We start from the raw sequence: 25,909 nt of genomic DNA, 5'->3' as shown, positions 1-25,909 counted from the left end.
CGGAAAGCAAAAATGGGTATGTTTGAGGGAATAGTGGTTCCAACAATGTTGTATGGTTGCGAGGCGTGGGCTATGGATAGAGATGTGCGCAGGAGGATGGATGTGCTGGAAATGAGATGTTTGAGGACAATGTGTGGTGTGAGGTGGTTTGATCGAGTAAGTAACGTAAGGGTAAGAGAGATGTGTGGAAATAAAAAGAGCGTGGTTGAGAGAGCAGAAGAGGGTGTTTTGAAATGGTTTGGGCACATGGAGAGAATGAGTGAGGAGAGATTGACCAAGAGGATATATGTGTCTGAGGTGGAGGGAACGAGGAGAAGAGGGAGACCAAATTGGAGGTGGAAAGATGGAGTGAAAAAGATTTTGTGTGATCGGGGCCTGAACATGCAGGAGGGTGAAAGGAGGGCAAGAAATAGAGTGAATTGGAGTCATGTGGTATACAGGGGTTGACGTGCTGTCAGTGGATTGAAGCAAGGCATGTGAAGCGTCTGGGGTAAACCATGGAAAGCTGTGTAGGTATGTATATTTGCGTGTGTGGACGTGTGTATGTACATGTGTATGGGGGGGGGGGGCATTTCTTTCGTCTGTTTCCTTGCGCTACCTCGCAAACGCGGGAGACAGCGACAAAGTATAAAAAAAAAAAAAAAAAATATATATATATATATATATATATATATATATATATATATATATATATATATATATATATATATATATACACACTGAAAGCAGTAACATGACGGTGTTCTACCTCAATATGTACTCGGCCCAAGTCGCCTCTGAATGCCTGGGTTTCTGTAGTGAATTTTTATTAAACGAACCCTGAGGGGCAGCTGACAGCTTGTCGGAGTGGGAGGGGGAGGCGGGCACGGGAGCAGTAGGGGGTGAGGAGCGGTGATCGATGGGGGCGGGAGGGACGGAGGGAGGGAGGTGAAGGGTTGAGGAGGGGGATAGCAGGGATGATAGGGTCGGGGGAGTGGGGGAGGGAGGAGAGATGGACGGTCGGGACGGGGTGAGGAGGAGGAGGAGGAGGAGGAGGAGGAGGAGGAGGGGGTGATCGGGAGCGTCAGCAGCGTGGGGGCGGGAGCTGGCCAGAGTGCTTAGTGTAGTGGTAACTGTGGTGAGTGATGGTGGTCGGTGGTGCTGCCGTGTGTGGCTCAGAACCTGACTCCCGTGTGTGAACAGTGGGAAAGCTCTCCAGCTCCTCCTTAAAATTTTTTTTTTTCCGCCCCCCTCTTGGGGATCACGTCTCCTGCCGCCCCACCAGGGATTACCACGAGCCTAGTCCTGGGTAGACGGGCGGGAGGGAAGGAGAAGGAGGAGGAGGAATGGAAGTGATGGTGAGTCGAAGTCTGGTCGTGCTACACGGCTTTGACGGGGAGAAAACCCCCACAAAACACACCTGTCATAAGCACTAAAATGATTATAATACATCACCACAGCGACTTGGTGTTCTTCATTCAGGTTTGTATAGACTCGGCGGAACTTGTCGCCTCATCTCGGATGAGGTTATGGGTGAACGTAGGGGATGAGGGGTGAGAGGAGGGAAGCTGTCTACCTACCAACCTGCCTACCACTCAGCTGTGAGACCAAACAATTCAAAGCCTCGTCGTATCGACTCGCCGGGCCAGCCCTGCCACAGTCAGCCAAGCCAAGCCACTGTGATGGCAACTGGTCGCTCTAATTAAGTATCCTGCATTTTCTAAACAGAGGGGAAGGGGGGGGGGGAGGGAAAGTGGGGGGTTAAGCATTTAAGCCAGGGCTTCAAATGTAATGAAGCGTTTTGTTCATTATCTTTTAACTTATGACACCGAGATAAAGTGCGCTCGACGCAAGCCCCAAGCTAGCCACGGGAGCGAGTGGAATTTTTCACCCTCGTCAAAGCGTAATTCGAAACCTGGCCTGTAAAAAAAAAAAATTTGCACCGAGATCTTCGATACACGAGGGAGAAACTTATCCTTTTTGTTAAAGAAAAGTCAGGTTGAGGCATTGCCCATACGTCGTCAAGTGACATCACTTGACTGTTGGGAAATTTGACCAGCGCAGCCTTGATAGCAGATCGAGGCTCGTCGTCACGCGCACCACAGGCTGAATTGACTCTTTCTACCCCCATGAGTGGTGTCGAGAAGTCGCTGGCTCTGGCCCACCAGCACTGAAACACATGTGGGGGACACAATGGGTCGGTACAACCTTGCTGCAACCCCAGGATCCTTGTACGTGTATATGTACTATGGTGTGTCAAGGGTTACATGTCAATATATTCTATCAAGCATTTACAGATTACCATAGTGGTGTTCCGTAGAACACATGTGTTGCTTGCACTACAAACACAATTAGGAGTGAAGTGGGAGTTATATAATATTGTCTGGTTTTATACCAAAAAAAAAAACACATATATTAAGTTTAAACGCTAATGGTGGAATTTTCTTTATGTTGTGAGCCAAGTTAGCTTTCAAGTTAAAACCTTTTAATGAACGAGCGAACTTTTCAGCATAATCCAAACATGAGTTACAGAGTCCTTCCGTCACTTAACGCAGACGCTGGGTAACAAGTGCCATAAAGTTTTTTTAGTTTTCCTAAGTGTTTGACGCAACGCTCGTCAAGTTACGACCACGGTGACGTGCCAAAGTGTTTACGACGTACTATTATTGAAGTCCCAGCGACGGAGACACTAACTGCGATCCGGGTCCCTCACCTGTCTGTCTGCCGTGTTGCGGAGGCGACTTAACCAAAACAGGCAACATCCATCCATACACACACACACCCACGTACGCTAGCCTAGCCTAGCCTAGCTTTCATGCCGCCCCCCCCGCCGCCACCTACCGTCTGACGAAGCTTCAACCCACTCCAGGAGGATGCTGAATCCACCAGGAGAACTCCGGAAGGTGTTAGGAAGACATTCAGTATCCAACCGTCGAAGCCAGCCAGCGTCAGCACTGTGGTCAACCCAAAGGACACAAGTCCTAGACACTCCTGAACTCAAAGAACATCTTCCACAACTTTCAGTCTCAAGTTTCAGAATGAAAGAAACGCCTCCTGAAAGATAACAGGAAAAAACGTACCTTCTTTCTTTTCACATAATGTGATGGTTGAGTCGGCTGGACCTCAAGCATGCGGTTGGACAGTTTGTATGTGGAGATGTCCCGCGGTCCAACGCTGGAGTCAGAGATACGTACTCCTCCACTTCATGGTCAAGACAGGGATACGGTAACATATGTGTCTTTCATTCGTCGTCCGACCTCGTGAACCCGGAAGATACAGGTGGTCAAACCGACCCACCTGTGACTGAAACAAGTATCCGGTGGTTACACGTACGAGTGAGACATCCGCTCCTAACACAACCTCCCACAAGCGAAGAGTGTGACACACACACACACACACACGCTGGCCACAAGGAGATCGCAACAGACGCCCGATCCAACACGCACCACAAATGACATCATGCGATGTAGTGTGTGTGTGTGTGTGTGTGTGTGTGTACGACAGGGTAAAATTGACCCCAGTTAAGAATTAATGGTTGAAATGGCTTCATTTAATTTCATTTTCATGAATGAAACATATAGCTTATGAGAGTATATTTACAACCTGACACACATCGTTATTACGAAATGCTCCAATACACAATTACGGCAAGTGTATCGTCCACAACAATGAATAAATATTTTTAAGATATTTCACCTATTATATTTTGAGTTAGACACTGCACACTAACCGGGTATATATATATATATATATATATATATATATATATATATATATTAGATTGTAAAATACGACAACTTATTTAGTTTATTGGAAAAACAGATTAAGCTATTTCAATTTTGTTTATGAAACGGTACATGCCTCATCTAATTTGATTATTCTGGACAAATGAATTCATGGTATAAATCACTGGAAACAGACTGGTGTGTATATATATATATATATATATATATATATATATATATATATATATATATATATATATATATATATATATATATATATATTTCCACGGGGAAATGAAACACGACAAGTTCTCAAGCGCACTTTCGTGTAATAATCATATCATCAGGGGAGACAGAAGAGAGAAATATTACAGTCTGTTGATATACAACGAAGAGACGTAGCTACGACGCCATCTGTCTTTCCCGCCACTGCACAGCAGCACCCAACCAGAACCTATAGCGTTCAGCAGTAGTGGTCATCAATGTCATTTCTTGCAAGGTTTTCTCTCACACTGTCTCTGTAATCAATGCGGCAACTTCACCTCTGCCAACGTTTGATGATTCTAGTTAAGATAAACTTCACCTCTGCCAACGTTTGATGATTCTAGTTAAGATAAACTTCACCTCTGCCAACGTTTGATGATTCTAGTTAAGATAAACTTCACCTCTGCCAACGTTTGATGATTCTAGTTAAGATAAACTTCACCTCTGCCAACGTTTGATGATTCTAGTTAAGATAAACTTCACCTCTGCCAACGTTTGATGATTCTAGTTAAGATAAACTTCACTTCTGCCAACGTTTGATGATTCTAGTTAAGATAAACTTCACCTCTGCCAACGTTTGATGATTCTAGTTAAGATAAACTTCACCTCTGCCAACGTCTGATGATTCTAGTTAAGATACACTTCACCTCTGCCAACGTTTGATGATTCTAGTTAAGATAAACTTCACCTCTGCCAAAGTTTGATGATTCTAGTTAAGATAAACTTCACTTCTGCCAACGTTTGATGATTCTAGTTAAGATAAACTTCACCTCTGCCAACGTTTGATGATTCTAGTTAAGATAAACTTCACCTCTGCCAACGTTTGATGATTCTAGTTAAGATAAACTTCACCTCTGCCAAAGTTTGATGATTCTAGTTAAGATAAACTTCACTTCTGCCAACGTTTGATGATTCTAGTTAAGATAAACTTCACTTCTGCCAACGTTTGATGATTCTAGTTAAGATAAAGTTCACCTCTGCCAACGTTTGATGATTCTAGTTAAGATAAACTTCACCTCTGCCAACGTTTGATGATTCTAGTTAAGATACACTTCACCTCTGCCAAAGTTTGATGATTCTAGTTAAGATAAAGTTCACTTCTGCCAACGTTTGATGATTCTAGTTAAAATAAAAAGTAAGACATGTAAAGAGAGATGGGGTATGAAGCTGTTGATAACAAATGATATATTAAGAGATAATGATATTAATCAAAGTCTTTCTCGGTGTCGTAAGTCGAGAACTGGTTGACTGTGTCACTTAGAAAATCCCCACGACTTGCAGGATCTTGTCATCTTCCCGCTCCATCATGATGGCAATTATCAATGATGATCACTGCCTAGTTCGACGAGATAAGTCTGCCTTGATATTTAGAATCTAGTTACCAAGTAATGACGAGGCCATAGAGCAATAGATAAGAGCATAGGTGCTCGTGTGGTGGCCATAGAGCAATAGATAAGAGCATAGGTGCTCGTGCGGTGGCATAGAGCAACAGATAAGAGCATAGGTGCTCGTGTGGTGGCCATAGAGCAATAGATAAGAGCATAGGTGCTCGTGTGGTGGCCATAGAGCAATAGATAAGAGCATAGGTGCTCGTGTGGTGGCCATAGAGCAGTAGATAAGAGCATAGGTGCTCGTGTGGTGGCCATAGAGCAATAGATAAGAGCATAGGTGCTCGTGTGGTGGCCATAGAGCAATAGATAAGAGCATAGGTGCTCGTGTGGTGGCCATAGAGCAGTAGATAAGAGCATAGGTGCTCGTGTGGTGGCCATAGAGCAATAGATAAGAGCATAGGTGTTGGTGTGGTGTGGATACGAGTGTACGTGTGGAAATAGAGATCCCAGTGTCTTAGGAGATGCGAGCGTCATATGAGTGTGTGTAAACGTATCCTGTATACTGCACTTTGTATATATATATATATATATATATATATATATATATATATATATATATATATATATATATATATATATATATATGGAAAAAAAATTACCAGTCTACGTGCAGGTGCGGACACCATGAGGGAAGGGTGTACTATTGTGTATGTGTGTGTGTTGAAAAAAAAAAAAAGAGAAGAGAGAGAAAAAAAATAGAGATAATCCTTACTGTTGGAGGGAGAGAAAACTATAAACCACCACCCAGTCAGAGCGAGGAGCCGTCGTGGCTCAGAAGGGTTTATTTCCGTTTTGTTAGAGGCAGAGCGACTCTCTCTCTCTCTCTCTCTCTCTCTCTCTCTCTCTCTCTCTCTCTCTCTCTCTCTCTCTCTCTCTCTCACGCACGTACAAAAGCGTATAAATGCAGCCAACTTTATAAAACTTCCGGTGGGAGGGAAAGTTTGGGACACGGAGTCATGCATAAGTTTAGGGCGATGCGATGCAGAGAGAGAGAGAGAGAGAGAGAGAGAGAGAGAGAGAGAGAGAGAGAGAGAGAGAGAGAGAGAGAGAGAGAGAGAGAGAGAGAGAGAGACTTTACTACCTCGTCTAGCGGGAGGAGGATGATGGACACGCGGCAGTTTTTTTTTTTTAAAAACCCAAACACCCAACCACCACCCTTCCCACACCTTCAACCCACCCCACTTTCAGGGTCTGGCCACCAAATCTAAGCCACGTATACTGTCGTGCTCAAGGGGTCGTCGTCGTCGCCGCGCCGTCGCACTGATTGTATATATATCATGTTGGGCACCAGAGATGGGGGTAGGAGGGAGGAAGAAGACACGCCAGCCTGTAATGACCCTCGACCACAGACATGGGTTCTGTGCCATTCCCGGGCGTCGAGGAAGTGATGTATTTCCTCTGAATAATAACAATAATAATAATTCCTGAGGCTGTTCACTTGGCAAGACTCTGGCCTTCCTCCCACGGCCCTGAGGAGCCCCTGGCCACTCCCTTAACGACCATTCCCCCTGCGACATGTAAGGGTCGGATGACCGGAGAGAGGCTCCTTGCAAATAGTTGTTTGCGCAGTCTCTCACTGCGAGACGAAACCTTATCCACAGCTACCCTTTCTTTAACTGCCTCTTTTTTCGCGCGCATGTGTCTCATGGGCGCTGCAAGTTACGTACTTCTGCCCTGCAGTTATGTAATGAGCGTCGTACTAGAGTTTCGACGGAGGGCTATCACAGCAGCGTAAATCTCAAACGTAAACTCATCAAATGCAGACAAGAAGTATCGTATCACCTCCAAGGGGCACTCTTCTATCCCTTCTATGTGTGTGGAGGAACTCTCCTCTGTCCTTCCCATAGACGCCAAAAAAAAAGGGGGCGCGTATGTCCCTCACATGTACGAAAGAACATTCGTCATGTCTCTACCTTATACGTAATGACGCTCACCTGCCCCTCCAGTGTAAGGAGGAACACTGGGGTACGTCCCTCCCCTGCACGTAGGCACTGTACACCCACACCTCCCTCTCTCTCCCTCACCTCCATACACACCTGGGACTAACACCTCAACCATGTAAATCCTCCCATCAGTGGCAATGGCACTCTCGGTTTAAAGGCAGGTCATAAATACAGGTGTGTGATTATCCATCCCCGCACCCCCATGCTGGAAAGCCTGATAGATAGTTGCCCCCACCACCCACCCACTGAACACGACGGTACGACCCATGGTTATGATGTGGTCTGGTATCTGACTTCAGGTCTGAAGGGTTCACGTCAAATGAACCAGGCCATCTTCATGCAGCCTGAGCACCGCACCTTCGTACTCAAGGGTCACCGCAACGTCGTGCTCGAGGGTCACCGCAACGTCGTGCTCAAGGGTCACCGCAACGTCGTGCTCAAGGGTCACCGCAACGTCGTGCTTGAAGGTCGCAACGTCGTGCTCAAGGGTCACCGCAACGCCGTGCTCAAGGGTCTGCGCAACGTCGTGCTCGAGGGTCACCGCAACGTCGTGCTTGAAGGTCGCAACGTCGTGCTCAAGGGTCACCGCAACGCCGTGCTCAAGGGTCACCGCAACGTCGTGCTCGAGGGTCACCGCAACGTCGTGCTCAAGGGTCACCGCAACGTCGTGCTCAAGGGTCATCGCAACATCGTGCTCAAGGGTCGCATCGCCGTGCTCGAGGGTCGTAACAATCGTTGTCAGGGGGTCGTACCGTCGTGCTAAAAGAGGTTAAATCTCCACTCACACACACACCTACGATCAAAGAGTCGTCTTGGGGGTGTCGTCCCTCACCCTCCATGAAGAACGACCACATGTTACGATACGCGAGAACCCAAATGTGCCCACGGAGGCAGAGGAACCCACGGAGGCAGAGGAACCCACGGAGGCGGAGGAACCCACGGCGGACGGACGTGATGTCAAGTCGCCGCCAGCGATGTTGTTGCCACTTCACCGAAAGCGTACGTGTCACCCCATAAACACCGCTCCTTCTCAGCTGATGAGAACTCTCCCATGTCCACCGACCCGTTCTCCCTCCCTCACCTGCCACCACTTGCCACTGTGCCCTTGTCTTCCGCACAACACTGGTAACGTGCACCCCACGCCGCCGTCCGTGCACCGCACAACAGAGTCCTCACCCTAGTACACTATCATTCACCACACACACACACACACACACACACACACACACACACACACACACACACACACACACACACACCTATGGAACCATGATTCATTTCTGTTCTCTTTTCATTCTCACTTTTATCTTTTCCACTCGAGATGGCCTTTGACCTGACGATGTTCTCCTCGTACCATGTCGGTCCCTGTCACACACACACATACACACACACACACACACACACACACATACACAGAAGGATCCCTGCCATTACACCATCAGTGGCCAGACTACCCTACAAAAAACGTCAGCAACACATGCGCTACCATGAAATGTCCGAGCTGCCCTCCTGAGTCTGTGTTACCATGCAGCAACTGTCCGTGTCACTATGCATCAAAAGTCTTCGGACCACAACACAACCTTCTGACCAACTCTTGTAATACATCCGGACCACCAGATGACAACCGGACCACAACACAACCTTCTGACCCCCTCTTGTAATATATACGGACCACCAGATGACAACCGGACCACAACACAACCTTCTGACCACCGTGCAACGCTCAGATACCACCACACAACAACGCCCTTGCCACTACGCGAGGACCTGTACGTGTTACCAACGTCCGTACGGGCACGAAGCAAACAGGGCACGCACTGCTGTGTGACCTGTATCTCCATCACTACGTACACAACCTCCGTAACACCACAGAACGTCCGTGGCCACCACACCACATGTGTCACGACACCATCTGTGCCACAGCGGAGTCTACACCGTGCGTGGCAGGCACCCACCCGCCCCACCCACCACGCCATAGCCACCGACGAAGCATCCAAATCCCTCCCACACAAAGACCATCTGAGCTTACAGTCTGTACGCGCCACCACACCGTGCGTGACACCACACCTGTACGTGCCTCCACACCGTGCGTGACACCACACCTGTACGTGCCACCACACCGTGCGTGACACGACACCTGTACGTGCCACCACACCGTCCGTATCATCACAGTGTACGTGCCACCCTCCCACCCGTGTCCCCGCCCCACCAACACCCCTCCCTGATAATGTCATTATTTTCCGTCCAATTTCGCCCAATAGAGAGCCTGGCGTTCATAAGGTGCTAAACCAGTACGGAGGACGGGAAGAGGTGGGGGGGAGAAAATATGGGTGGTTTTCCTTACAGGTAAAGCTAACATTCTGTGCCTTAATAACCCGGTCACGTAGTGCTGTTCGATGCGCATCCATTACCTTATGAATCAGTTTAGCAAAATTTTTTTTTTTTCCCCCATACGACCCGTAGGAGCATCACGAGTGTACATACGTCAAGTTGGGAAACTGATTCCCAGCTCAGCCAATCAAGGGAATTGGATGCCGTTGCAACTCTCTCTCTCTCTCTCTCTCTCTCTCTCTCTCTCTCTCTCTCTCTCTCTCTCTCTCTCTCTAACACGCGTTCCCTTATTACCATTAAGAAATAAAAGCACGAAAAATTTATATATATGTATATAATAAAACAGTCAGAGGAATCATTACAAGTTCATGATTCTATTAGAAGAAAAAAAATTATTCAACAATTTCTCTCGTCACTCTTCGACAAGGCGGGCCATCGTGGGAGGGGGTGTCTGTAAGGGCAGACAAGGGGGGATGGTTGGTTTTGGCTCTCGTAGGCCAGGGTCTGGTGGCACAAAGGGGGGATGGGGAGAGTAAGAAGAGTCATGCAATGGGACTTTTATCATGGGATAATCAAAGAGCTCAGAGACGAATAGGCGATCGATGTCTGTAGTGATGATGGTAAGAAAGATCTAATTTGCATGGACGGACGAGACAGAGGACGGCCCGCAAATGCAGGCAGGCAGGGGTCATTTGCATGCAGGAACAAGCAAGGACACACTCGCAAAGAACAGCGGGCCCGGGAGGTCCGCGTGTCATGGGGTAAGCGAGGGAAAGCATCGCATGTTGGCGCAAGCGGCGGCACGCTGTCGAAGCAGAAGCAGGCAGTGAGCGGTTGAGCGCATGAACAAGCAGTACAGGCACTCGCAAGCACGGCGCGGTTGCATGCATAGGCAGACAGAGAGGGGAAGGAGGAGGAGGAGGAGGAGGAGGCGCTTGCAAATGGATCGAGCCGAGTACAATCACCTAGAGGGGGAAGTCCCCCACCAGGGGGTTAACACACGGGAGCTGCGAGGTACAGGGATATTACCAAGGTACTATGAGAGGCAGAGCCACACAGGCGAACGTCCACAGACAGGGGGGGGAACTCGCAATCACTTGCCCTAAGGGGGAGCGCTAGGAAGAGGCAGCTGTAGGAGGAGGCAGCGGATGCTCTCAAAGCAGGCAGCAGACGTTCACAAGCAGGAGGAGGAGGAGGAGGAGGCAAGATAAGCAGGCCGGTGGAGGGCCACACACACCGGTGGTGTACAGGTGCTGAACCATTGTCTCTCCGGTCCTGCTGCTTGTGGTGGCTGCACGCTCCCCCCCTCACTACCGCGCACCGTCGCCAACCACCCTCACTCCCTCACCCTTCGGGGAATTCGTGAAATGTAAGGGTTGAGGGAATCTGTGAGTCCAGGGATTGGTATTTTCCGTGATTTACGAACGGCAGGGGACGGTGAAGGGGGGGGGGGAACCTCGGGACTGAACATCTGGACCATACGCCACCGATCACAGACAGATCCGGGGAGACACACATCATCGCTACGGAGAAGCATAAAACATCTTTTTTGCTGGCGTCGCTAATGTTCCTTGTGGATTTGGGCCACTGTGGTGTGGGCCCTCCTAGCGGGGCGGAGGTGGGGGCTAGGAAGGAGGAAGGGGCGCAGGGAAGCGACTCCGTCGTTGTTGTCTCTCGAAGATAATCACCCTAGTTCCAAGAGCCCTATAAGTGGTTAGGTTAGGTTAGTGAGAGCAAAGAGTGGGATGACGGAGGGGTGCGGGAGGAGGAGGGGGGGGGGGGGGGCTGAGATGAAAACACGAGAAGTAAACAAATAAGAGTGTAGTTACTGTGGGGTCAGGATTGTGTGGCACTCTGCCAACACCTGATATGACTGTGGGGATACGATGGTGTGGCGGCACTCTGCCAACACCTGGAGTGACTGTCGGGGATACGATGGTGTGGCGGCACTCTGCCAACACCTGGAGTGACTGTGGGGATACGATGGTGTGGCGGCACTCTGCCAACACCTGGAGTGACTGTGGGGATACGATGGTGTGGCGGCACTCTGCCAACACCTGGAGTGACTGTGGGGATACGATGGTGTGGCACTCTGCCAACACCTGGAGTGACTGTCGGGATATGATGGTGTGGCGGCACTCTGCCAACACCTGGAGTGACTGTGGGGATACGATGGTGTGGCGGCACTCTGCCAACACCTGGAGTGACTGTGGGGATACGATGGTGTGGCGGCACTCTGCCAACACCTGGAGTGACTGTCGGGATATGATGGTGTGGCACTCTGCCAACACCTGGAGTGACTGTGGGGATACGATGGTGTGGCACTCTGCCAACACCTCCACACGGCAGACCTGCCAACTAACCATCTACACGGTGGTAATGACGCCGTTCAGAGACCGATCGAATGATGGTGGTGGGGGAAAGAATTTTCCAGTTTCCTTCTCCTTCCTTCTCCTCCATCATCTCCAACAATCTCTCTCCTCCCTCCCTCCCCCAATCCTTTCTCCACTCTCACGGCATCCTCCTCCTCCTCCTACTCCTCCTCCTCCCCTGACCACTGCTCTCTCTCTCTCTCTCTCTCTCTCTCTCTCTCTCTCTCTCTCTCTCTCTCTCTCTCTCCCCACACACACACCCACCCACTTCCTATCCTCCCACGCCTCTCTTCCGTCCTCAGCCTCCCACGTCCTCCGTTCTTCCGCCCTCCCAAGTCCCTCTCCACCTACCCTCCAGTTCTCTCCGTCCAGAGCCTGCAACGACCACTTTACCCTCGGCTCTTCTTCCTCCTCCTCCTCCTCCTCCTCCCTCTAACATTATCTCTATCCTCCTCCGCCTTCTCTTCCTTCGTCTCTTCATCTCCTCTCTTCTCATTCCTCCTCAACTTTATCTGCGTCTTTCTTCCTCCGATCTCCTGCGTTCCCCCTTGCCATTCCTCCTTCTCCTCCTCCTGCAGACGACTATTGACCATCCCTCCTCCCGTTCTTCTTCCTCCTCCTCTACCACACGACTATTGACCATCCCTCCTAAATTTAGCCTTCCATGGACGCCTCCAGCGACCTCACCTTCACACACCCTCCTCTCGCGTCCCGTAACCCCTCTACGCCTCCTCTTCCTCCACACCTTCCACGCCTCCTCCAACCGCTCATGCTCTCTCTCTCTCTCTCTCTCTCTCTCTCTCTCTCTCTCTCTCTCTCTCTCTCTCTCTCTCTCTCTCTCTTCCTCCTTCTCCAAACCTCCAATTCTTGTTCCTTCAGCCTCCCATCCATTCCTCCCCCCCCACCGTCTGGAGCTTCTTATACACCTTTCTTTACCCCTCTCACGCTCCCTCCTCGCCCGCTCTCACACACTCACTTGCCCTCAGTTCTTACATGCCCCCTCCTAACCCACCCATCCCATCTTCTTCACTCCCGCAACCCCCCGGCCTCTTCTCCCATGCCTCCTCCTGCTCCTCATCGACTACCCCCACCATCAGCGCACGACTCCATCCTCCACCCCATGCACACCCCTCATCCTCCACCATTTCCTCCATCCTATTTGCACCCCTCCACCACCTCCTCCATCCTCAACACGCTCCCTCCTTCATTCTCCTCCGCCCCTTCCTCCTCCACCCATCCATACACTATCCCAACTCTCTAACCTCCCCCTCCCTCCACCTCCTCTTCAACCCCTATCCTCACAGCCCCTCATGCCTCTTCCTCTTAAGCCACCACGCCCCTCATGGCTCCCACACATACACACACACACAGTTCGTAGAAGGAAAGAAAGTCACTTGACCCGCTACATCATCAAATTGATATACCGTAATGGAAGTTGATTAGCATTTATGACTGCGCTCACGCACACACGCACACACACACACACACACACACACACACACACACACACACACACACACACACACACAAGGAATGCTTCAGGGCTGCCTGGTTTCGCATGGTCATGGATGCGTCAGCAGTGATGATGCCCTGGCCATGTAGAATGTCATGGACTACGTCGGCAGGGTCGTTTTATCCTGGGCGGGTCACCTCGACATCGTGAGTCACCTTCCTCATTAATCCTGCGAGACGGACTCTCTCTCTCTCTCTCTCTCTCTCTCTCTCTCTCTCTCTCTCTCTCTCTCTCTCTCTCTCTCTCTCTCTCTCTCTCTCGTGGACCCCATGACACTGGTTGGGGGGAGACTTGAGCGACAGCCTCCTCACAGGATAGAGACTCCTCCTCATGAGGGGGAGGCTCTCCTTGTCACCTGCCTCATTAATCTTGCGAGACTGACTCTCTCTCTCTCTCTCTCTCTCTCTCTCTCTCTCTCTCTCTCTCTCTCTCTCTCTCTCTCTCTCATGGACCCCATGACACTGGTTGGGGGGAGACTTGAGCTCCAGCCTCCTCACATGGTAGAGACCACCCTCACTCACTGGGGGTGAGGCAAGGTTACCCTTCTACAAGGTGTGGCTCTCCTCCTAGTGGGTCGGGGTGAGGAAGGCAGGGTCGGGGTGAGGGAGGGAGAGGTGGTGGTTTCATGAAATCGAACCATCACTCGACCTACAAAGTCCTTGCGTTATTTTTTCGGGGTGAATCCACGCCATTCCTCGGAAAACGGAAAACGAGAACCTTCCTCATATCATTTTGAAATACCTGCGAAACCCTCGTCGTAATTTTAGTACACAGTGCCGGCCTCACCTCTGGATATGCCTCTTAAGAGTCACGCCCACCTAACGTGAAGACAATACGAGATGCAAACTTGCGTTTAAGATGTCTGGCTTATGGTACACAGTGTCAGTCCACCGCCCTGGTCATCAGCATGAGGGGGAAATCCACCTGGAAGCACTCGTCTGGAGTGTAGCGCCACACACTCGCACTCACCCTGGAACACGTCACAGACTCACTCGTCCTGGAATCATCAGCCACAGACCCACTCCTCCTAGAGTCCAGCAAAGAGTGTCGCTCGTCTGGAATCTACAACAGACTTAACTCATCCTTGGAATCTACCGGAGGCTGACTCATCCTTGGAATCCGCTCCAGACTCAATTCATCCTGGAATCTACAACAGACTATCTCATCCTGGAATCTACCGGAGGCTGACTCATCCTGGAATCTACAACAGGCTATCTCATCCTGGAATCTACCGGAGGCTGACTCATCCTGGAATCTACAACAGACTATCTCATCCTTTGGAATCTACCGGAGGCTGACTCATCCATGGAATCCGCTCCAGACTCAATTCATCCTGGAATCCGTCTTTAAGGAGGATCGTAAAGAACTCGGACATATTACACGTAGCCCGTCCCTCGACGACGACCCCCTCCACAAGCAACTTCTGTGGCTTGTTTGTCTTTGTCCCTGTGGGTGACGTCTAATGGGATCCAGCATTCAAGAACCCAGTGATTTTAAGGGTCACCTGTTTGTTAAGGGTCTTGCTCTACGATCCCTGTCCTCGTCTATACACAGATGAGGAAGTGTAGGCTACTACCTGATAAAGTTCTCTGTAGGAAGACCTTCACGCAGACCATCAGGTATTCCTGTTCTCTGACCTTCCCCTGCACACACTTCCGGGGTCAGACCGAGAGAGAAAAAAGGGGTGATACGAGATCCATCAGGGAGGCTGAGGTAAGACTGGAGACAGAGGGACAAGGGTCCCAAGGCATCAGCAGTTCCCAACAAGGGGAAATGGAGGGTGAAGTTAGCAAGTGGCGTCAGCGGCCTGGTTAATGGCCCGTTAGTCATGTGGACGACAGGCGAGTGGCCACAGGGGGGAAAGATTGTCTGAGGTACCGCGGGGTGATAATCGTCTGCAGGTGTCGTAATCGTAATCGTCCGCAGGTGACGTAATCGTCTGCAGGTGTCGAAATCGTCCGCAGGTGTCGTAATCGTAATCGTCCGCAGGTGTCGTAATCGTAATCGTCTGGAGGTGTCGTAGTCGTAATCGTCTGCAGGTGTCGTAATCGTCCGCAGGTGTCGTAATCGTAATCGTCTGCAGGTGTCGTAATCGTAATCGTCTGCAGGTGTCGTAATCGTCAGCAGGTGTCGTAATCGTCCGCAGGTGTCGTAATCGTCTGCAGGTGTCGTAATCGTAATCGTCTGCAGGTGTCGTAATCGTAATCGTCAGCAGGTGTCGTAATCGTAATCGTCAGCAGGTGTCGTAATCGTAATCGTCTGCAGGTGTCGTAATCGTAATTGTCTGCAGGTGTCGTAATCGTAATCGTCTGCAGGTGTCGTAATCGTAATCGTCTGCTGGTGTCGTAATCGTCTGCAGGTGTCGTAATCGTCTGCAGATGTCGTAATCGTAATTGGAGGAAAGACCCACGACCCAAGTTCTACGGAGGTGGGGAAAAAAAAATCACTGGGGGTTATTACTGCATGCATGTAGGGACGAAGAATAATGGATTCCAGACTTGACGACGACACGTCCCGGGAAACAGGTATCATCCCACGGACGAAGTTTCAGGGAAGAGACGTTCTCAAACGCATCGCCAGAGGACGAGCCAAGAACGAAGACCCTTTCAGCTTGGTGTCTCTCGAGATCGGACGAGCCGTCAGTGATCAACGAGACCGACGTCCTCCCAGTGAATTACGTGGCTGCACTAATCAGGGCGAGGGAAAATGGCTTCAGTGTATATTGGAGTCTCGTTAGCAAAGGCAATTGAAGCACGATAACAACCATCGTTCGCGACGGGAGATAACGACTTAAGTGCGCTGATTACCAGTCGGGGAGGGGGGGGGGTGATCGATCGAAGGAACCCCTCGAACCCAAGACACTGGGAAAACCTCAGGCGACTGAAGTTAGAGGATAATGACGCTTTATGGCCGTCGAATGACCCTTGACCGACGCTTTCGGATGCCTTTTAGTTAATTTGGCATTTAAGACCGACGTAAAAAAAAGAAAAGAAGAAAGGTTCTTACGTCATTATAACGACCCGGGACTGGAGTCTTGGCAATGTTTCCGTCACTGAGGCAGGGGAAGACTGGAAGAAAATGGGTGTTCCAGGATGGAACGTTCCAGGAGAGAGAGAGAGGGAGGTGTTCCCTGGACCGAACCATCTGGGCGGGAGGAGGAGAGGAGGAGAGGAGGAGGAGGAGGAGGAGGAGGAGGAGGAGGAGGAGGACAGCAACCATTGCCAGCTTGTGGTCGGCAGGAACGACCCGCCGGGAACATCTGCCGATGGTAATGGTGGCAGTAACGCGGGTGGGACAGGGCCTCTCCGCGGATGGAATTCTTCCTCTTTTAAATACGTGATATCCGGGCGAACACGGGGGCGGCTCCTCCTGGCTGTGTCTTACGACGCGAGCGTGACAACAGGGTCGCACTTGGTCAACGGGTTTTACGACGCACGAAGGGTGACTTCACGCAATTGGGGAAAAAAATAAGGGGGGTTTAGATAATACGTGATATGGACTACATTTTGCTATGTATACCAGTGTACATAGACACACAAACACACACACGGAGAGAGAGAGAGAGAGAGAGAGAGAGAGAGAGAGAGAGAGAGAGAGAGAGAGAGAGAGAGAGAGAGAGAGAGAGAGAGAGACACTGTCGCCATAAGACTTTGCTACAAGACGAGGCTATAACGTAGCAGCAGTAGTAGCAGTAGTCCTTCTCTCGCTTCATTAACGCTGTTGTTATTCTCCTCGTGTGCTGCTGCGCGCATGCGCTGCAACGGGCTATCAACACTGCCTCTCTGCTGGTGTTTAAGTCCTTTGGCGGCCTACTGTACACCCTTCCCTTACACCGTCTCACTCCCTCAGATTTCCAATTTCGTGGGACAAAACGAAGATTCTCGAACATTTCTGTTCGGTATGTTTCAATTAGTGTATGTACCATTCAGTGTAATGTGCCTGGGTAGACTTAATTACCACTGTGAAACGTTAATTCGTAATACATGTTGTTTAATTACTTCCGTTTGTTGTGGCGCGCAAAAATGATCGTATATCTTTCTCTTCTCACGAGCCCGTATATAATCACACAGTTCATTTAAGCTTTCACATGTGCTCTGTTCCTACAGCTTTTGGAAAGAGAAGGGGGCCACATGAGGATATTCTCTCAAAGGCCCAGTCCTCTGTTCTAAACGCTACCTCTGTGCATTCCCTCTAATCTGTGACTGTAAGCTTCAGCTTTGTTTTGCTAGTGACCATAATAAATCCACGAAACACTTTCATCATCAACTCTTTTCTCTTTTAATCTCTTCTTGTGAACGTTCTCATGATCATACCCGGTCCTATTATCTTGGCTCGCTCCCTGCCTCTACAACCTCTCCATCGTGCGATCCACACAATATTTTCCATGGAGGTGACGCCCGAAGTTTCTCAACATGTTCTTCGATCTTCTCTCCTTCTTCATCTTCCTGTTGGAGGTTCTTGAGGTGTTACCCTCACGCTGTGGCTCATACGATCCAAAATTTCTCTCTTATGGGAGAATCCCATGACGGTTCTTGGCCCCAAGGAACATTACATTAATATCTTTTTCGCACGTTCTTTCCCTTCCCCTCCTCCATCTGTTCCGATCTTCTCCTCTTCGTCGTTGTTGTTATAAACATTTGCAGAACATCTAACTGTATCTACTTGTGCCTCAAGTGTGACCTGTTCGCGTACCTGAGTTCGCCTCGCTTTCCTTCCCTACAAATCCACGTTGAGCCCTTCGCTGATACACTTATAATCTTCCGTTGTGACCTCTCTATTTACGTGGCGTCCAGCGCACGGCTCCGTCCGTCCTTCATCGGCAGCAAGCGTACACCACCCTCTTGGGAGGAAGACGTTGTCGGAACCACTCGAGGAGAACTAGTTCCCCCGACTCCAGCGTTCACTTTACTGAGCGACCTCTTAAACCCCATCGCTCAGTGTGGGGAGAAAACAACCACCCCGTAAGATTGAAAAAAAAAATGTGTTACTCCCACTTCAGATTATCATGGAAGGTGTGTGTGTGTGAGAGAGTTTTACTTGCACCGGGTGCAACTTCTCGCTGCGTCAGGAGAGAGAGAGAGAGAGAGAGAGAGAGAGAGAGAGAGAGAGAGAGAGAGAGAGAGAGAGAGAGAGAGAGAGAGACTAGGCAGGCAGGCAGGCGTGTACACGCTCGCAACCGCACAGAACGCTTTTCGAAAAGTTGAGGTTTAATACGTACTCGCCATCTGACTGACCCACATCTGTGTAGCACACGGAGGTGTGCGTGTTAGTTTATCTTTCCCTTGCATCTGCGGAAATACCATCAAATTCTAATTTTCCCTAAAGTGGCAGAATAATTCTCAAAATGCATGCCATTCGGGATTTACCTCATTACATACTATGCCTTAAGGAATTACTGAAGCGAAGGGTGGACTAAAAAAAAAAAAAGGGAGAGAAAAGGTCTTATGACCAATTCTTATCGCATGACAATCTTAGAGCGTTCATGACGCGGTATACATTTTCATTTTTTTGAAAAGAACAGCGTCCGTGTTCTTTGACCCATGCTACCAGTGTGTCACAGTTCTCGAGAACATGATGTGGGGGGGGGGGGAGGTTAGTTAATGGTGGGTCACGTAGATAGGCCGGCGTCTGTGCCACACTCCCACACCTGCAGCCATCACTAGTATGAGTCAGGACACAGAACAGACGCAGTCGTGGGGAAGACACAGCGTCCCCCCCACACACAAGCAAAAGCTAAGGATCTGTTTACACGTCGGGCTAATTTGGAAGTATACGACCTTTGATTACGGCCGTACGACCGCTAAGCACGACGACACGACCCTTAGTATGACAGCCTGGCCCTGGACACGACCCTTAGTATGACAGCCTGGCCCTGGACACGACCCTTAGTATGACAGCTGGCCCCTGGACCCGACCCTTCAACGTATGTGGCCAAAGACCAGGCCATCATCACCCGGAAGGAAGCGTGCGAGACAAGGGCTGCAACTGACTACAGTAATCAATACGTTGAGACGTCTGTATTCCTTTAGGAAAAATAAAGTCGTTCCTTTAAGGTCTGTTCCTCGTTCCCTCCGCCTGCAGAAACAAGGGTCGCCCTTGGCAGCGTGGGAACCACTTACCCTTCTTCTCCCTCAGAAGAGGTTCGTGTCTGTTTATGGAGTGACTTGGTGGCCCGGCCGGCCGGTCAAACTTTTCCCTCCTACACTCGTCTGTGGTGTTTTGCCACTCAGGGAGGACTCACACGCTGTACTACCCTCCCTCCTCCCACCACACACACACACACAGTCCACATGTTTCCTCTTTACGAACAGTAGTTTGACGTCCGAGGCTGAGGTTGCTTTATTGGCGTCCACTGCGTCGCGCGGTTGACGCACGCAAGATACTCGACCGCGTCCTTGTACCGTCCACGCCTCAATACTTTTGGCTCGGTGCACAACGGTAGACTGTTCTCCGTCAACGGTTTTCTGTGCTTTTTTTTTCCCCCAAAGACGTCTTCATCAATGACTCCCTCTCGTATGGTCCAGTCACACACACACACACACACACACACACACACACACACACATGGGGATGTTTCCAATCAATAAAAGTGTTTTTAATTTGCATACTAAAGTGACATTTCCATCCCTGCATCATCGTCTTCTATATTTATCAAGTTCTTCTCTATTACTTCTTTTAACATTAATGAGAAGCGGAGGAAAAACTGGATGAGAAGATGGTAACGGAGTTTATGACGCCAGTAGTTCTGTACCAGACTCTAAATCTCCACCTACCCCAAGATCAGCTTGATATAGCCAGTACAAGACCGTATCTTAAGCAACTCATTACTCACAGAATCCACTTACATGTTTCTTTCGTGTGTGACGAGCATGTTTGGGATTTAACCCTCTTAATGACCAACCATCTACCATAGAGCCATTGATCTCTTTGAGCGCACGATGGCACGAATCAACGTTGGGTATGATCGCTTGACCCTTTCGCCTAAGCCTTGGTAAAAGCCCGATTGGCTCAGAAACTAAGCGAACGGCGACAACGCAATTGGAACCCGCTGTTCACGACCAGAAACGATTACGGAGCACCGTACCGGGGGTTGGAGCATAATAATACACAGACAGACGCATTAGACCTGTAAATAAATAACTACCTTGTCAATACAGCTGCTTTCTCTCTCTCTCTCTCTCTCTCTCTCTCTCTCTCTCTCTCTCTCTCTCTCTCTCTCTCTCTCTCTCTCTCTCTCTCTCTGAGCATAATACACAGACAGACGCATTAGACCTGTAAATAAATAATTACCTTGTCAATACAGCTGCTCTCTCTCTCTCTCTCTCTCTCTCTCTCTCTCTCTCTCTCTCTCTCTCTCTCTCTCTCTATGTTAGCAACGTAGTACGAATGTCTGAAGCACCGTACCGGGGGATGGAGCGTAATAATAAACAGACAGACGCATTAGACCTGTAAATAAATAATTACCTTGCCAATACAGCTGCTCTCTCTCTCTCTCTCTCTCTCTCTCTCTCTCTCTCTCTCTCTCTCTCTCTCTCTCTCTCTCTCTCTCTCTCTCTCTCCGTGTATGTTAGCAACGTAGTACGAATGTCTGAAGCACCACTCACCATCGTCACCGATGCACCAAGTACGTGAGAATTAGTTCACGTGAAGAAAACGGACCCCAAGATCTAGTTGCTGGGTGTTCGTGCTCACGGGCGGGCGGGCGGGCGGGAGGAACTTGGGTCCAAAACTGCTCTCCAGTGTTCTGGATTGTGTTCCAGAAAGTATGGAGGGGAGTGGAATTCTTCGTGTGTCTGACGATCGAAACCTAGGGCATTAACTACTCCCTGGAGAAATGAATCTTCAGCTGAGTATCCTCAGCGAAATGTTGTACGCGAGAAATTGATCTTCATCGGAATATCATCAGCGAAATATCAGACGCCTGTATCAAGTGGGTTCCGTCCGTGGCTTTGTTGATAGACTATGGCAGAGGCTGTTGTGGATGGCAATGAAGTGGACCGGTAGCTGTTGTGGGTGGCAATGAAGTGGACCGGTAGCTGTTGTGGATGGCAATGAAGTGGACCGGTAGCTGTTGTGGGTGGCAATGAAGTGGACCGGTAGCTGTTGTGGGTGGCAATGAAGTGGACCGGTAGCTGTTGTAGGTGGCAATGAAGTGGACCGGTAGCTGTTGTAGGTGGCAATGAAGTGGACCGGTAGCTGTTGTAGGTGGCAATGAAGTGGACCGGTAGCTGTTGTAAGTGGCAATGAAGTGGACCGGTAGCTGTTGTAGGTGGCAATGAAGTGGACCGGTAGCTGTTGTTGGTGGCAATGAAGTGGACCGGTAGCTGTTGTAAGTGGCAATGAAGTGGACCGGTAGCTGTTGTAAGTGGCAATGAAGTGGACCGGTAGCTGTTGTAGGTGGCAATGAAGTGGACCGGTGGCTGTTGTAGGTGGCAATGAAGTGGACCGGTGGCTGTTGTGGGTGGCAATGAAGTGGACCGGTAGGTGTTGTAGGTGGCAATGAAGTGGACCGGTAGCTGTTGTTGGTGGCAATGAAGTGGACCGGTAGCTGTTGTAGGTGGCAATGAAGTGGACCGGTAGCTGTTGTAGGTGGCAATGAAGTGGACCGGTAGCTGTTGTAGGTGGCAATGAAGTGGACCGGTAGCTGTTGTAAGTGGCTTTAAAGTAGGCCAGTAAGAGATACGTCCTCGTCTACCTGGGGAAGGGTTGTGTGGGGTGTGCAGCAGAGAGTCGAGATGTCTCGCGGGTGCAAACGAAGCGAGCTGCAAAAGACGGGGCTGATATCCACCCTTCTCGCGGTAAGCCTACGGGGAGGGGGGGGTCGTCTCCTCCAAACGCTGAATTAGCCTTTGGTAACGACGCCCCGATCCCTCCGACGCCGACGTATGCCAAGCGACCGATTAAAACACACCAGGAACACCCGGTCAACCGTCCACCCGATTAATTACAGTTTGCAGAGCAGCGATTCGAATCTCATCCCTCCCTCCTTCCCTCCTGGAGGAGGGAAGGGAAAAGCCCTTCGGCTTTAGCGTCACGCAGAGACCCGCTTTATATCATTAATTTTTTAAGATGAGGATTTTTACTCTTTTCTCCTGCGCTCGTCTTATTAATATATATATATATATATATATATATATATATATATATATATATATATATATATATATATATATATATATATATATATATATATATATTCCAGGTACCTATAGTTACATATATGTGACGTGTGTGTGTGTGTGTGTGTGTGTGTGTGTGACGTGTGCTTCTGTTAAGCAACCAGCCAGGGGATCTTAACGCTTACCCAGTGCCAAGTGACGCTGACCTGAGGAGGAGGAGGAGGAGGAGGAGAAGGAAGAGGACGAGGAGGAGGAGAAGGAGGAGGAGGAGGGAGGGAGGGAAGGTATTTTACACACTTTAAGCCTTCTACGCCCCGACCGTCTAGTCCAGTCCAGTCTCCATCTATACAGATTAGGAATCCTGGGGCACAATAATCCTGCCCTCCAGCACATCACGTTGGAGCAGGAGATCTAGCTAGGGTTACCTGCCTCTCTCTCTCTCTCTCTACCTACGGTTATCTGCCTTCCTCTCTCTCTCTCTCTCTCTCTCTCTCTCTCTCTCTCTCTCTCTCTCTCTCTCTCTCTCTCTCTACCTACGGTTATCTGCCTTCCTCTCTCTCTCTCTCTCTCTCTCTCTCTCTCTCTCTCTCTCTCTCTCTCTCTACCTACGGTTATCTGCCTTCCTCTCTCTCTCTCTCTCTCTCTCTCTCTCTCTCTCTCTCTCTCTCTCTCTCTCTCTCTTTCTCTCTACCTACAGTTATCTGCCCCCCCCCCCCCTCTCTCTCTCTCTCTCTCTCTCTCTCTCTCTCTACCTACGGTTATCTGCTCCCCTTCGCTCTCTCTCTCTCTCTCTCTCTCTCTCTCTCTCTCTCTCTCTCTCTCTCTCTCTCTCTCTCTCCGGGGAAGTGTAACTAAACACTTCAGTGGCTGTCCAGTTCACCTATCTTTACTCTTCCTGCCTCACCCACACGTGAGCTACTGACTCAATCCACACACACAAAAATATAAATATGCTCTCGCTTCGTTTCGCACGTACCACATGACAACACGTCGTAACTCACATGACTGGTTCCCCGTAACCCTATTACTTCAGGCGATGGGCGCTACGCGTTAGCCCAGTCTTTGGAGAAAATCTTGTATTTACTCGTAATCATCTTGCAATACACTCACTCCTTCTATATTGCCACTCCATCCCCACCTCGTAATACACTCACTCCTTCTATATTACCACTCCATCCCCACTTCGTAATACACTCACTCCTTCTATATTACCACTCCATCCCCACCTCGTAATACACTCACTCCTTCTATATTACCACTCCATCCCCACCTCGCAATACACTCACTCCCTTTATATTACCACTCCATCCCCACTTCGTAATACACTCACTCCTTCTATATTACCACTCCATCCCCACCTCGTAATACACTCACTCCTTCTATATTACCACTCCATCTCCACCTCGTAATACACTCACTCCTATATTACAACTCCATCCCCACTTCGTAATACACTCACTCATTCTATATTACCACTCCATCCCCACCTCGTAATACACTCACTCCTATATTAAAACTCCATCCTCACGTCGTAATACACACTCCTATATTACCACTCCATCCCCACCTCGTAATACACTCACTCCTTCTATATTACCACTCCATCCACACCTCGTAATACACTCACTCCCTCTATATTACCACTCCATCCCGACCTCGTCATGCACTCACTCCTATATTACCACTCCGTCTCCAACTGCCGTGCACTCCACCTTGCTGACCTCGCCTCCTGAAACTCCTTGAGGCTGATGGCTGTGCCGATATCAGAACCTCCTCAAGGAGCTGACTGCTCTTAACTCTCGCAGCCAACTGCCCCGACCCCCACTACACACACACACACACACACACACACACACACACACACACACACACACACATACACACACACACACACCTGACCTTGGCCTATGATCTTTTGACCTCAGTTTTATCAAATCACTAAGGCGGTGTGTCACGCTCCGTGCTCCAAGTCTACCAACCTCAGTCCACTGGAGAAGTAAGGTGACGGCATCCCGCACCACCCACTGAATATACTCTGCCTCCTCCTCCTCCTCCCCTCCACTGTCGTCCACTTCCCTTCATCAACTGGCCCCACTTCATGTGCGGTGGTTCCTCACCTAACCTTCATCGTGGGCTGGTGCCGCTTCTTTGCGTCGCCACCGCCGGGGCCACACTGCGTACCGCTGCCTCTCCAACTCTCGCGTATGCACCCATTCCACAAGACAGTTCCTAGGTGATAGTAAAGAGAAGATCGTCACTCCAGACTTTACATATATATATTTTTTTCTTTTGGCTTTTTGGTGTGACTCTCACCTGGACATTCTCCTAATTCTGTTAAATGGCCCAGAGTGCATCTCTACCCAAGCTCCTTAATGGCCTCTTTTTTTGTTCTTTTTTTTTTGTTCGTCTTCTCTCTAGGCCCGCGTACCTCTCATCTGTCTTCCTGTAAAACCTCTCACGCCGCTCCCCCTTGCCTCCTTTTATTACCCTTAGCCTTCTACAGCTTCGACTGGCACGTTCCCTCTCCCTCACTGCTCCTGTGTGCTCCCTCTCTCGTTCCTTCGTCTCCTCCCACTCCTCAGGATCTCCAACTAACCCTTTAGCGCGTGCGCGTATGTCATCTACCGCCTGACCCAGCGTATTGGTAAACTCCCATCATAATCTCTCTCCCTCATAGTTAACCCCTCACCTCTCTCTCCCTCCTTCCCTCCTGCACCCTTTCCTTCATTAACTTTTCCCCTCATCATGTTCATCATGCTCCAGTTTCCACTCTCCGTTGTTCATTGTCAACACCAGAGACCTGACTACTTTTATCTGCTGGGTCTGGCCAGGTCGGTCTTCATCATCCACGTATACCAAGACGCAGGGCCGTTCATCCTCGCATCCATGGAAAGACAAATAAAATCCACATGTTACCCCTCAAATCCACATGTTACCCCTCAAACCCAACACCACCACCACCACCACCATCATCTCTACACCCATGGGAGTTCTTCAGTAGTCTGTAATTACTGACGCGCTGAACATGTTGTTAAGAACAAGACTGCAACTTCTCTGATCCATTCTCCCTCACTCCACTCCCCCTGTGAACCAACGCTGCCTCTCAGACCTATGGCTAAAATCTGCTAAAGACAACGTAGAGAAGTTTCCAGTTAGCAGACGTTTTCTTAAGATTTCTTTTACTTTTTTTTCTGTCCCGTATATAATGAAATACAGGAGACCTTTGGCAGGCAATATGCAGTACCAGCGGGAGCCAATTTCAGATGTTTTAT

General features: G+C 49.6%; 1 protein-coding gene across 11 annotated transcripts in view; it reads left to right on the top strand.

Annotated features, from left to right (window-relative positions):
* Positions 1–25,909, top strand: part of LOC139748260 (uncharacterized) — a 392,710-nt gene that overhangs the window by 111,959 nt on the left and 254,842 nt on the right. For 6 of the 11 annotated variants that reach the window (XM_071661283.1, XM_071661232.1, XM_071661276.1 and 3 more), the window contains exon 1: positions 1,104–1,337. The exons of 1 other annotated variant lie outside the window; for it this stretch is intronic. The gene's annotated coding sequence lies outside the window, so the exon portion shown is untranslated. Of the gene's footprint in view, positions 1–1,103; positions 1,338–25,909 lie in introns of those variants that run through there. 4 more of the 11 variants (XM_071661223.1, XM_071661292.1, XM_071661265.1 and 1 more) reach the window with 1 other exon arrangement.

Source organism: Panulirus ornatus, chromosome 5 (assembly GCF_036320965.1).
Source record: "Panulirus ornatus isolate Po-2019 chromosome 5, ASM3632096v1, whole genome shotgun sequence".
NCBI classification, from domain to species: Eukaryota; Metazoa; Arthropoda; class Malacostraca; order Decapoda; family Palinuridae; genus Panulirus; species Panulirus ornatus.
The sequence above is the reverse complement of the archived record's forward strand: the minus strand, read 5'-3'. Positions and strand labels throughout refer to the sequence as shown.